General features: G+C 37.1%; 1 protein-coding gene across 9 annotated transcripts in view; it reads right to left on the minus strand.

Moving 5' to 3' along the window:
- The window catches only part of LOC106867714 (probable vesicular acetylcholine transporter-B), a 292,276-nt gene that overhangs the window by 198,857 nt on the left and 83,543 nt on the right, over positions 1–9,876 (minus strand). Inside the window, exon 1 of one of the 9 annotated variants that reach the window (XM_014912673.2) lies at positions 3,467–3,583. The exons of the other annotated variants lie outside the window; for them this stretch is intronic. The gene's annotated coding sequence lies outside the window, so the exon portion shown is untranslated. Of the gene's footprint in view, positions 1–3,466; positions 3,584–9,876 lie in introns of those variants that run through there. 9 annotated transcript variants of the gene reach the window in all.

Consider the following 9,876-nt stretch of genomic DNA (forward strand, 5'->3'; position numbering starts at 1 on the left):
GCTGTTAAAATTCATGTGCAATAGATTGCTTATATTTCTACAATATACAAAACGTTTAAACAATTTGTATACAATTCCTAATATTATTTAATTATAAAAAAGACATTAAGATGGTTTTTTTTATATATATACAACAAATGGCTGTATAGGTCCAGTAGAATAAAATAGAAATCAAAGTGCTCCATAAGCAAAAGAGGTTGAGAATCACTGCACTAGATTATGAAAGACACGTAGTTCTAGTGTCTTAGACCGTTCTCGGAATATTTATTTCTATCTCGGGTTAATTTTTAAATAAATAATTTAATTTGATTTAATCTAATTCAGTTTAATTTTCAGTAAAAACATTTAATGTTCAAAAAAATCAATAGACATAATGAGATACAGAGGTTGTTTTAAATCAGTAATATGGATTCCAAAAATATCGCTATTATAAAAATTATGAAATGGAAGCTAGTGAAGATGATTGTAAATGTTCCTTTCTCAATGTGGTTCTTCTACCTGCAGAAATAGCAACCACATAACCCTAAAAAACCCAGAGATGTTGAAACCGTTTGGTTCTGAAACCCGGATGAAAGTATAAACTAAATCTCTTACAGCGTAGAAAATCCTATTCCTAAAAATCTTATTCATAATGTAAGCCACAGTACATGAATTAAAGGATAATTATGCATGATAACAACTTTATTATCAACAGAGAAAAGAAAAAAAAAACATGCTTTTTAAGTCAAGCTTGTATGCAGAGAAATGTGAGGAAAACGCATTCGCTTGGGATATATTCAACCCTGTTACGTAAGAACACTTAGAGCCAGAAATGAAAGAGAAATTGAGTTCCGAGTTTAAAAGCAGTCAAAGTAGGATTTATTTTTATCCTTCTGCAGATGTAAAATAAAGTACCAGTTAAATGCTAGGGTCAGTTTATTTGATAGCTCCTTCCTTGAAGTTTGTGGCCCTTGGCTCTGGATTAAGATTCATTATTATTTATTCTCGTATATCGTGAGTAGTGGAGATTTGTTATTGATATAAATATCCTGAGTTTTGGCTAAGATAACTTGATCTCTTCTGGATGAATTTGAACTTAATACCCAAAGGGACCTTGCTGTATTACCCTATGATGTATGGATCAGCACACTACCATTTGGACTACACCACAATCCTTTACAATTATTATAATTACGAGCCTGCGAAACTGTCTCTACGAGTTTACTTAGTTTACTCTTTTACTCTGTTTCAGTCATTTGACTGTGGCCATGCTGGAGCACCGCCTTTAGTCGAGCAAATCGACCCCAGGACTTATTCTTTGTAATCCTGGTACTTATAGTATCGGTCTCTTTTGCCGAACCGGGGACGTAAACACACCAGCATCGGTTTTCAAGCGATGTTGGTGGGGGGACTCAGACACACAAACACATACATATATACGACGGGCTTCTTTCAGTTTCCGTCTACCAAATCCACTCAGAAGGCTTTGGTCGGCCCGAGGCTATAGTAGAAGACACTTGCCCAAGGCGGCACGCAGTGGGACTGAACCCGGAACCATGTGGTTCGGTAGAATTACCTGTCAAAATCGCCTTAGATTATATCCTACGGTTTTCAAAATGAAGGATTACATTAGATAAAATAGCCCTAAATACTTATCCTACGTACATAAACGCGGATCGGTTGAAGCTAGAACGTTTTTGGTCATAGACCCACTAATTCAGGTTGACTTGGGATAGCTAAGAATACCAATATTGGTATCAGTGTTGTTATAAAGGAGAGTCGCCTAAAATAAACATCTTGGGTTAAGTACAATGCAATGCTTAGTTACTCCTATCTTCGTCTCTTTCATGGCATCCCTCATTGAGATAGTCTTTGTCTATTGCCTCGCAGATGTGAATATAGCGTTTAGGATCAATGGTGTTGCCCACAAACTATCCGACATGTTTTTGGCATTCATTGAAGAAGAGTTGGAAATGTCACAGATATTTATGTATGTATGTATGTATGTCTCTTCTGCTTTTTAATTATTAAAATATTCCACTGAAGAGGGAGCCGGTTTCCAAGAAAGATACAAGAATCCATCTTTGGGATGTAGTTAACACAGATAAATTCACATTTGGAACTTGCATATTTTTACTGTTCCACTCACAGGTTGGAATTGTAATGTACGAATCAGCCGATCGATTTCTTTTTCTGAAAATCCCAGTTTATCCCGATTCTCCTTTAAGCATTTACTAACAAAACCTAGTGCTCCAATTATTAGTGGTATGAATATGAATTCATAAGCCTGGATATAGAAGCTGAAGGTTTCGAAGCAGTTGTCCATGGATATCCTCTTTTTCTTTGATTTTCAAAGAGATATTTATATCTGCAGGGCAGCTAACCTCTATGATGGTACATACCTTTACCCGTCTGTCCCAAACAACAATATCCGGCCTATTATGCCTATGGATGTATATATGTACGTACGTACGTATGTATGTATGTATGTATGTATGTATGTATGTATGTATGTATGTATGTATGTATGTATGTATGTGCGTGTATGTAGGTATGTGTGTATGTATGTTTGTGTAAGCATATGTGTGCATGCATTTATTAAATCATACTTCAGAGACATGGAGAAATATGAAAATAAGCCTATATTACAAAATAGCTCTAATGCCTGTGTAGCAATGCAGGGGGTAAAATAACCATGGGTGGCTGTCAGCCTTTTGTACGTCCAAGAAGATTCTTTTTACTAATATATTGCAAGCTAGCATTTTTAGCTACTCACATTTGAGCTCCTTCACACACACACACACACACACACACACACACACAGAGTCTCTATCACCACTTTTCTGGTAATCGTAAAATAAATATGTACTCTACAAAAAGTATTCAGTATTCCTTCAGTTTACATGCTGTTATTTATAGCTATATATATGTGCTTCGAGATCCAGTTCTAGAAAAGAATTATTTCACGTTCGCCCGAAAGATTATAAAGATTATAAATATTTGTTATCAAAAATCTACACACACACACACACACACACACACACACACACACACACACATATATATATATGTATTTATATATACATGTGTTTATGTATATAAAAAAAAGAGGGAGAGAGAGAGGGAGAGAGAGGGGAGAAAGAGGGAGAGAGATCGATCACATGGATAGTTATGCGGAACCAGGAAAAATGTATGGTGCAAATGGTGTAAATGTGTATGTATGTATGTATGTATGTATGTATGGACGGATGGATGGATGTATATAGGCATCTATCTATTTTGCTCCCACACGTCACGCGTGCGCATCTCCCCCAGACACGCGCAGACCTTCTTGTAAATCTGACGTCTTCTGGCTATATACGCAATGTAGATTTTCTCCCCTTATTACCGTGAATGTGCATGGAAAAGACGTGATTTACGCATCCAAGACGTCATCTTGTTTATTGAGTCGATGGTTATTAGAAATACTTAAATATGTGTTTCTCACCTCTTATTCATCGTTTTTCTTCAGACTTCATTAAAAATTGAAAGACCTTGTCACTTAACCGGCTTTAACAGCGCCCAGAATGACCTGACGCATTCATAAATTCAATATATCGTAGCTAACTCAATACTTCAGTTTTGTTGTTATCACGCTGTCGCTTTTTCAAGATAGTATGGCGTTTAATTCCATTTGACTTTCCTTTCCCTCTCTCTCTTCCTCTCGTTCACTTTCTTTCTCTCTGTCTTTGTCTTACTCCTCCTCTCTCTCTCTCTCTCTTTGTTACTATTCACTGCCATAATACTTTAGCTTCTTCAACATGAGCGTTTTTTTTTTCTTCTCGTTCTTTGCCGTCATTATATTTGCTCATCTCGTGTGTGTATTTACTATTTAATTTCTCTGGCAGTCGTTAATAATAAATACTTAATGTGTTGATGATTAAATAACCACAACTGAGGAGATATTTTTGAAAAACAAAAGAGGAAAACTAGAACTGACATCTTCAGTGTTACACAAGCTATGAATGTAGCGATCATGGTTGGCCGAAACCTTTCGGTAGTTAGTCGCGTTCCTTTAGATTCTGAGTTCAAATCTCAGAGGGATTGACTTTGCCGTTCATCTTTCTAAGGTCTATAGAATAAGCACCGCTCAAATACGGTGATATCCATATTATTTCAATAACCTTCCCATAAAAAAAAATTTGGCCTTATATTTTAAATATAATAATAATAATAATAATTTTTATTTCTTTATTGCCCACAAAGGGCTAAACATAGAGGAGACAAACAAGGGCAGCCAAAGGGATCAAGTCGCTTACATCGATCCCAGGATGGAAGGCAAAGTCAACCTCAGCGGAATTTGAACGGGGGAACGTAACGAGAAATGAAATGCCGCTAAGCATTTTGCTCGGCGTGTTAACGACTCTGCCAGCTCGCCGTCCTAATAATAATAACAATGATAATAATAATAATAATCCTTTCTATTAAAAGCACAAGGCCTAAGATCTTGAAGGAGATAAATCGATTACATTGACTCCAGTGTTTCACTGGTACTAAATTTATCGACAACGAAAGGATGAAAGGCAAAGTCGATCCTGGACGGAAATTGATCTGGAAACGTAAAGACGGACGAAATGCTGTTAAACATTTTGTCCGGTGTACTATCAACTTTGCCAGCCTACAACCTTAATAATGATAATAATAATAATGATGATGATGATGATGATGATGATGATGATGATGATGATGATGATGATGATGATGATGATGATGATGATTCAAATTTTAGCAGAAGGAGCAACAATTTTGCGGAGAGTGGGTAAGTCGATTGCAATGACCCTAAATATTTGTCTGTTACTTATTTCATCGACCTCAAATTGATAAAAGATAAATTCAACCTCTGCGAGATTTGAACTTAAACGCTTAAATTTGAAACAATTAATATTATTATGACTTTTATCTTTTACGACTGGAAAGACCACAATAAGGAAAACTAAACTGAAAGTTGTACCGATCTTTGACTGATCTCTAACTGATGGGTTGGAGAGATGTTTTACTCAATATTTCCATCCGCATCATAAAAAGATTACAATGTTTCATATGTCCTATCTAAATCCCCTACCAACCCCATCACCCCGTCAAACGCTCCCAAAATTCCACGTCACAGAGAAGTATTTAATTTACTGGCAGTCTTCCTGCCAGTAAATTTGACATTTATGTCATGTTGGCTGGATGTTAAAATCAAAAAAAAAAAAGTCCTATTAACCAACTTTATTATATATTATCGCATCGCTTGAAGACTTGTTCAGGAGAGATTACTGCGCGGTGCTTTCAGTGACACATTTCCCACTGCCATTTGCACACCTACCATCACTTCCATCGCAAATAACACCGCCAATACCACCATCGTCCCAATAACTACCACCAGCAACATCATTAATAATACCATCATCATTTACAATGCAGGAATTATAACATAGAGCTTTCACTGATTTTCGACAGTTAATGAAAATTTCGAATAAGCCGAAAAAAAGCAGATTGTGGTGGTGGTGGTGGTGGAGCAATCCTTGTGACGTCATGGTTCTCTCTCGCTGCTCTTAACACAATAACGTAATCTATCGTTGGGAAAACAGTAACGTTACACTCCTAATTTGCATTAGTGACGGAGCCATTGTAGTACAAATGGCTCTAATCAGGAACTGATAGCCATGGAACTGGCTAATTCTGGTCATATGACATTGTTACTTTTAATATAATATTTCCTATATTAACAAATTGCCCTGTTTGTTTTCTTTTAGTCTTTTTATTTTTACTCTGGAGTTGGGTGGAGAGAAGAGATACCATTATGCCATATGATGGTGCTGTTCACATTTGAAGGTTATTAGGTTATTGGCCACGCATAACAATAAGAAAAAAAATATAGTTTCAACTGAATTGTACCTTCACGCAGTCGTTCGGCCCGCTAGATATAGCAACCAAATCTCTATTAAACCCTATCCTGTCAAAGAGCTCTTTGCATGGCCTCTCCTTATGGTAGTCAAGTATGCCTCAAATTACATTATATTGTCTTGAAAGTGACAGGACACATTGGATAAATAGTCTAAAATACGCAATATCAGTAAAAAGAACGGGATGACCATCTCTGGAACGCCTTTAGTTATAGGCTTGTTTAGTCAAGGCTGAATTGCGGTCAGCAATAATCCCTTCTACTGGAGGCACAAGGCCTCAAATTTGTGGGGAGGGGATTAGTCGATTACATCGACCCCAGTGCGTAACTGGTATTTATTTAATCGACCTCGAAAGGATGAAAGGCAAAGTCGACCTCGGTGGAATTGGAACTCAGAACGTAGCGGCAGACGAAACACTGCTAAGCATTTCGCCCGGCGTGCTATCGATTCTGCCAGTTCACTGCCTTTTTAGGGGTCAACAATAATAACAACAAAGAAACAACAACAATAATCAGAAATTCAAGCTGAACATTGGTTATGTCAACCATCACCTGTCTGGGAAAGTTTATTTAGGTAATGGCCTCCGTTACCTTGTCTCCATCGCTAAATTCCTGCTATTGTACATTTCTTACAAATACACAACGGTAGGAATTTAGAAATGGAAAAGGTTAGTCGATTGAATAGTTCCGGAGTACACCAGCGGCATTTTATAGATCCCGGTAATACAAAGCTGAAACAAATACCATGAGGCATTTTGTTCGGCCCTCTACCGATTTTGCAAATTCAGAATCAATAAAATCTATCTATGTATGTATAAGGCGGCGAGCTGGCAGAAACGTTAGCACGCCGGGCGAAATGCTTAGCGGTATTTCGTCTGCCGCTACGTTCTGAGTTCAAATTCTGCCAAGGTCGACTTTGCCTTTCATCCTTTCGGGAGTCGATTAAATAAGTACCAGTTACTCACTGGGGTCGATATATTCGACTTAATCCGTTTGTCTGTCCTTGTTTGTCCCCTCTGTGTGTAGCCGTACTTTTGGGCAGTAAAGAAATAAGAAACGTTAGCACGCCTTTCATCCTTTCGGGGTCGATAAATTAAGTACCAGTTACGTACTGGGGTCCATCTAATCGACTGGCCCCCATTCCCCCTCTAGAATAGAAAAGTAAATGTATGTATGTATGTATGTATGTATGTAAGTAGCTATCTGTCTGTCTGTCTGTCGACCCGTCTGTTTGGCAGTATGTCGTCTATCTATCTATCTATCTATTTATCTAACTTTTTACATATCTATTAATATATATATATATATATATGTAACTCTATCTCAATTTCTGTCTGCCTATCTGTTTTTCTCTTTGCCTATCTCCCTCTCTCTTTTTCTTTTCTTTCTCCCTATTCGTTTCTCTTGATTTTCCTTCCATCGTCTGTGGATATCGTCATAAATAACCTTTATTTACTGATTGTAACAATTAAAGGGTCAACTCCATGTTATGAAGACTTCGTTATATAATTTCACGTTTTCTTTAAATCATCACCTTTTTTTTTTACCATTCTTCATTTACCATTCCTCATTTACTCTGACTGATCTCTCACTCTGTCTGCCTGTCTCTGTCACACTCTCTCTCTCTCTCTCTCTCTCTCTCTTAACATTTATATCTCTCCATCTCCCTCTCTTTTTCTCTGACTCAATTTTATTCACAACCTCTTTTCAGTTTTTCAAATAAAATTTGAAAAAAATCTAATATATTTTTCTTTTGATTTACTCTTTTAATTTTAGAATTTTCTGGTATTTTTTTTATCATTGCATTAATATTTTTACATTATTTTTATTATTTTCATTCCAAAAAAAGATACTTTTTTTTTGTTTAGTTTCCTTTGATTTTTCAAAATATTTGATTTGTATTGTGTGGTATGTAAATTTAGCTCGTTAACTCAAAAGATCTCATTAACTGAGCGTACGTGTTCATTTGTTGAACACATAAAACAGGAAGTTAAACGCATCAATAACAGTTGATCATTGATAACGACATTTTATGACAAGCAGTCATTTTTTTCTTTTTCCTTTTCTTATTTTTCCTTGCTTGAAGTTCTTACCTCATCCTTTTCCTCTCTCTACGATTTTCTTTTCCTTTCTGTTTTTTTTTTAAGAAACGATATGATTAAGCTCATTTGTCCAACGAAGTATTTATTAGATATTTTTCATATTTGTTGATTGGTGGGAGCGGGGGCAATCCCACTCTCCCTATTACGCCTTAATCAGACCAGATCAATCAATAAAGCCAAAGCGTAAACTATTGAATCTATGTGTTAGAAATAGCAACGGAGTCTCCCTCAAATCACATATTACTCTTTTGAAAAAGAACATCACATCGAGTTATGTAGCCTGGCGTTTTCTATAGGCAAACCATGCTCGCAACCTTTTTGATCACAGATTTTGTTGGATCAAGACCGACTTTTCACTAAACAAGTTGTGAATCTCGTGTGATTATATGATGACTATGGTGTCGATAATTTTGCTGATATTAGTAATAATAAAGCTAATGATGAGAGTATAGGTGGTTTATCATTTGTATAATAAGGATAGTTATTATTATTGTTGTTGTTATTTCTCGAAATGTAGGGATGTCTTTGAGGTATCTCAATGATAACTTGGATTAAATCACGATTTATTTAACGATGGAAAATTCTTCCTTTTCTCATTTTCTAAGCAAGATGCTTCGGAAATTTTGGAGATCTACTCCTGGCAATGAGGTAGAGGGAAAAAAATCTATCTTTCAGAGATTTTACAAATTGAAATGAATTGAGTTTAACTAATAAATCTTTTCTTCTGGGAAGCAGAATGAGCTATAAGCTATTACTTTGCCACTGATCACGCCTTCAAAAAGAAAACGTTTTGAAGAACAAACAAACAGACAAATGAAAATGAATGCAATCAAATAACTTGACGTAACAAACATTTATATTTTAACACATGGACATGATAATGATATCTCGAATAATGTTGGTATTGAGGACAACAGCAATAGTTTTGCTACCATTGTTAATCAAAGAAAGAAATTTGGTACATGTTAGATTCGGAGAGTACATAGGAGAAGTGTGTTACTAAAATTCTTCAAGGCGGTGGTCCAGTATGACCGCAGTCTAATGACTGAAACTAGTAAAAGATAAAACACACACACACCCCACACGATGAACTGGCACTCCGTCGCTTACGACGACGAGGGTTCCAGTTGATCCGATCAACGGAACAGCTCGCTCGTGAAATTAACGTGCAAGTGGCTGAGCACTCCAGAGCCACGTGTACCCTTAACGTAGATCTCAAGGAGATTCAGCGTGGCACAGAATCTCACAAGGCTGGACGTTTGCAATATAGCTACTGCTCAATTTTGCTGAGTCGATGAGAGCAACGTGAAATAAAGTGTCTAGCCCAAGGACACAACGCACCGTCGGGTATCGAACTCACAACCTTACGATCGCGACCCAAATATCCTAACCACCAAGTTACGCAGCTTCACTGCTGATAAACACATTCGTACCTAAGACGGAATCAGATATTCTCAAAGCATAATGTCAATCCTGAAACTGCAGTTATGGTAACGGCGATGGCAGCGTAATAGTGGAGATGGGTTAACGAGGTTGGGCTAACGGGGAAAGGGTCTTGCAGGGGTAGGATTTTGCAGGTATATGGTTTTGCAGGGATAAGGTCTTGCGAGAAGAGCAGAGGGAGGTGTTCAAAGCTAGAAGGAGACAAAACAACAACGCTTCACATTGTAGCTGAAACAATTAGGAGGACATCGGTAGGAACAAACCTAATCGTAGTCCAAGTAGTAGTAGTAGTGGTGGTGGTGGTGGTGATGGTGGTTTTGGTAGTGGTGGTGGTGGTGGTAGTAGTAGTAGTAGTAGTAGTAGTAGTAGTAGTAGTAGTAGTAGTAGTGGTGGTGGTGGTGGTAGTGGTGGTGGTGGTGGTAGTGG

This window comes from Octopus bimaculoides, chromosome 5 (assembly GCF_001194135.2).
Source record: "Octopus bimaculoides isolate UCB-OBI-ISO-001 chromosome 5, ASM119413v2, whole genome shotgun sequence".
NCBI lineage: Eukaryota > Metazoa > Mollusca > Cephalopoda > Octopoda > Octopodidae > Octopus > Octopus bimaculoides.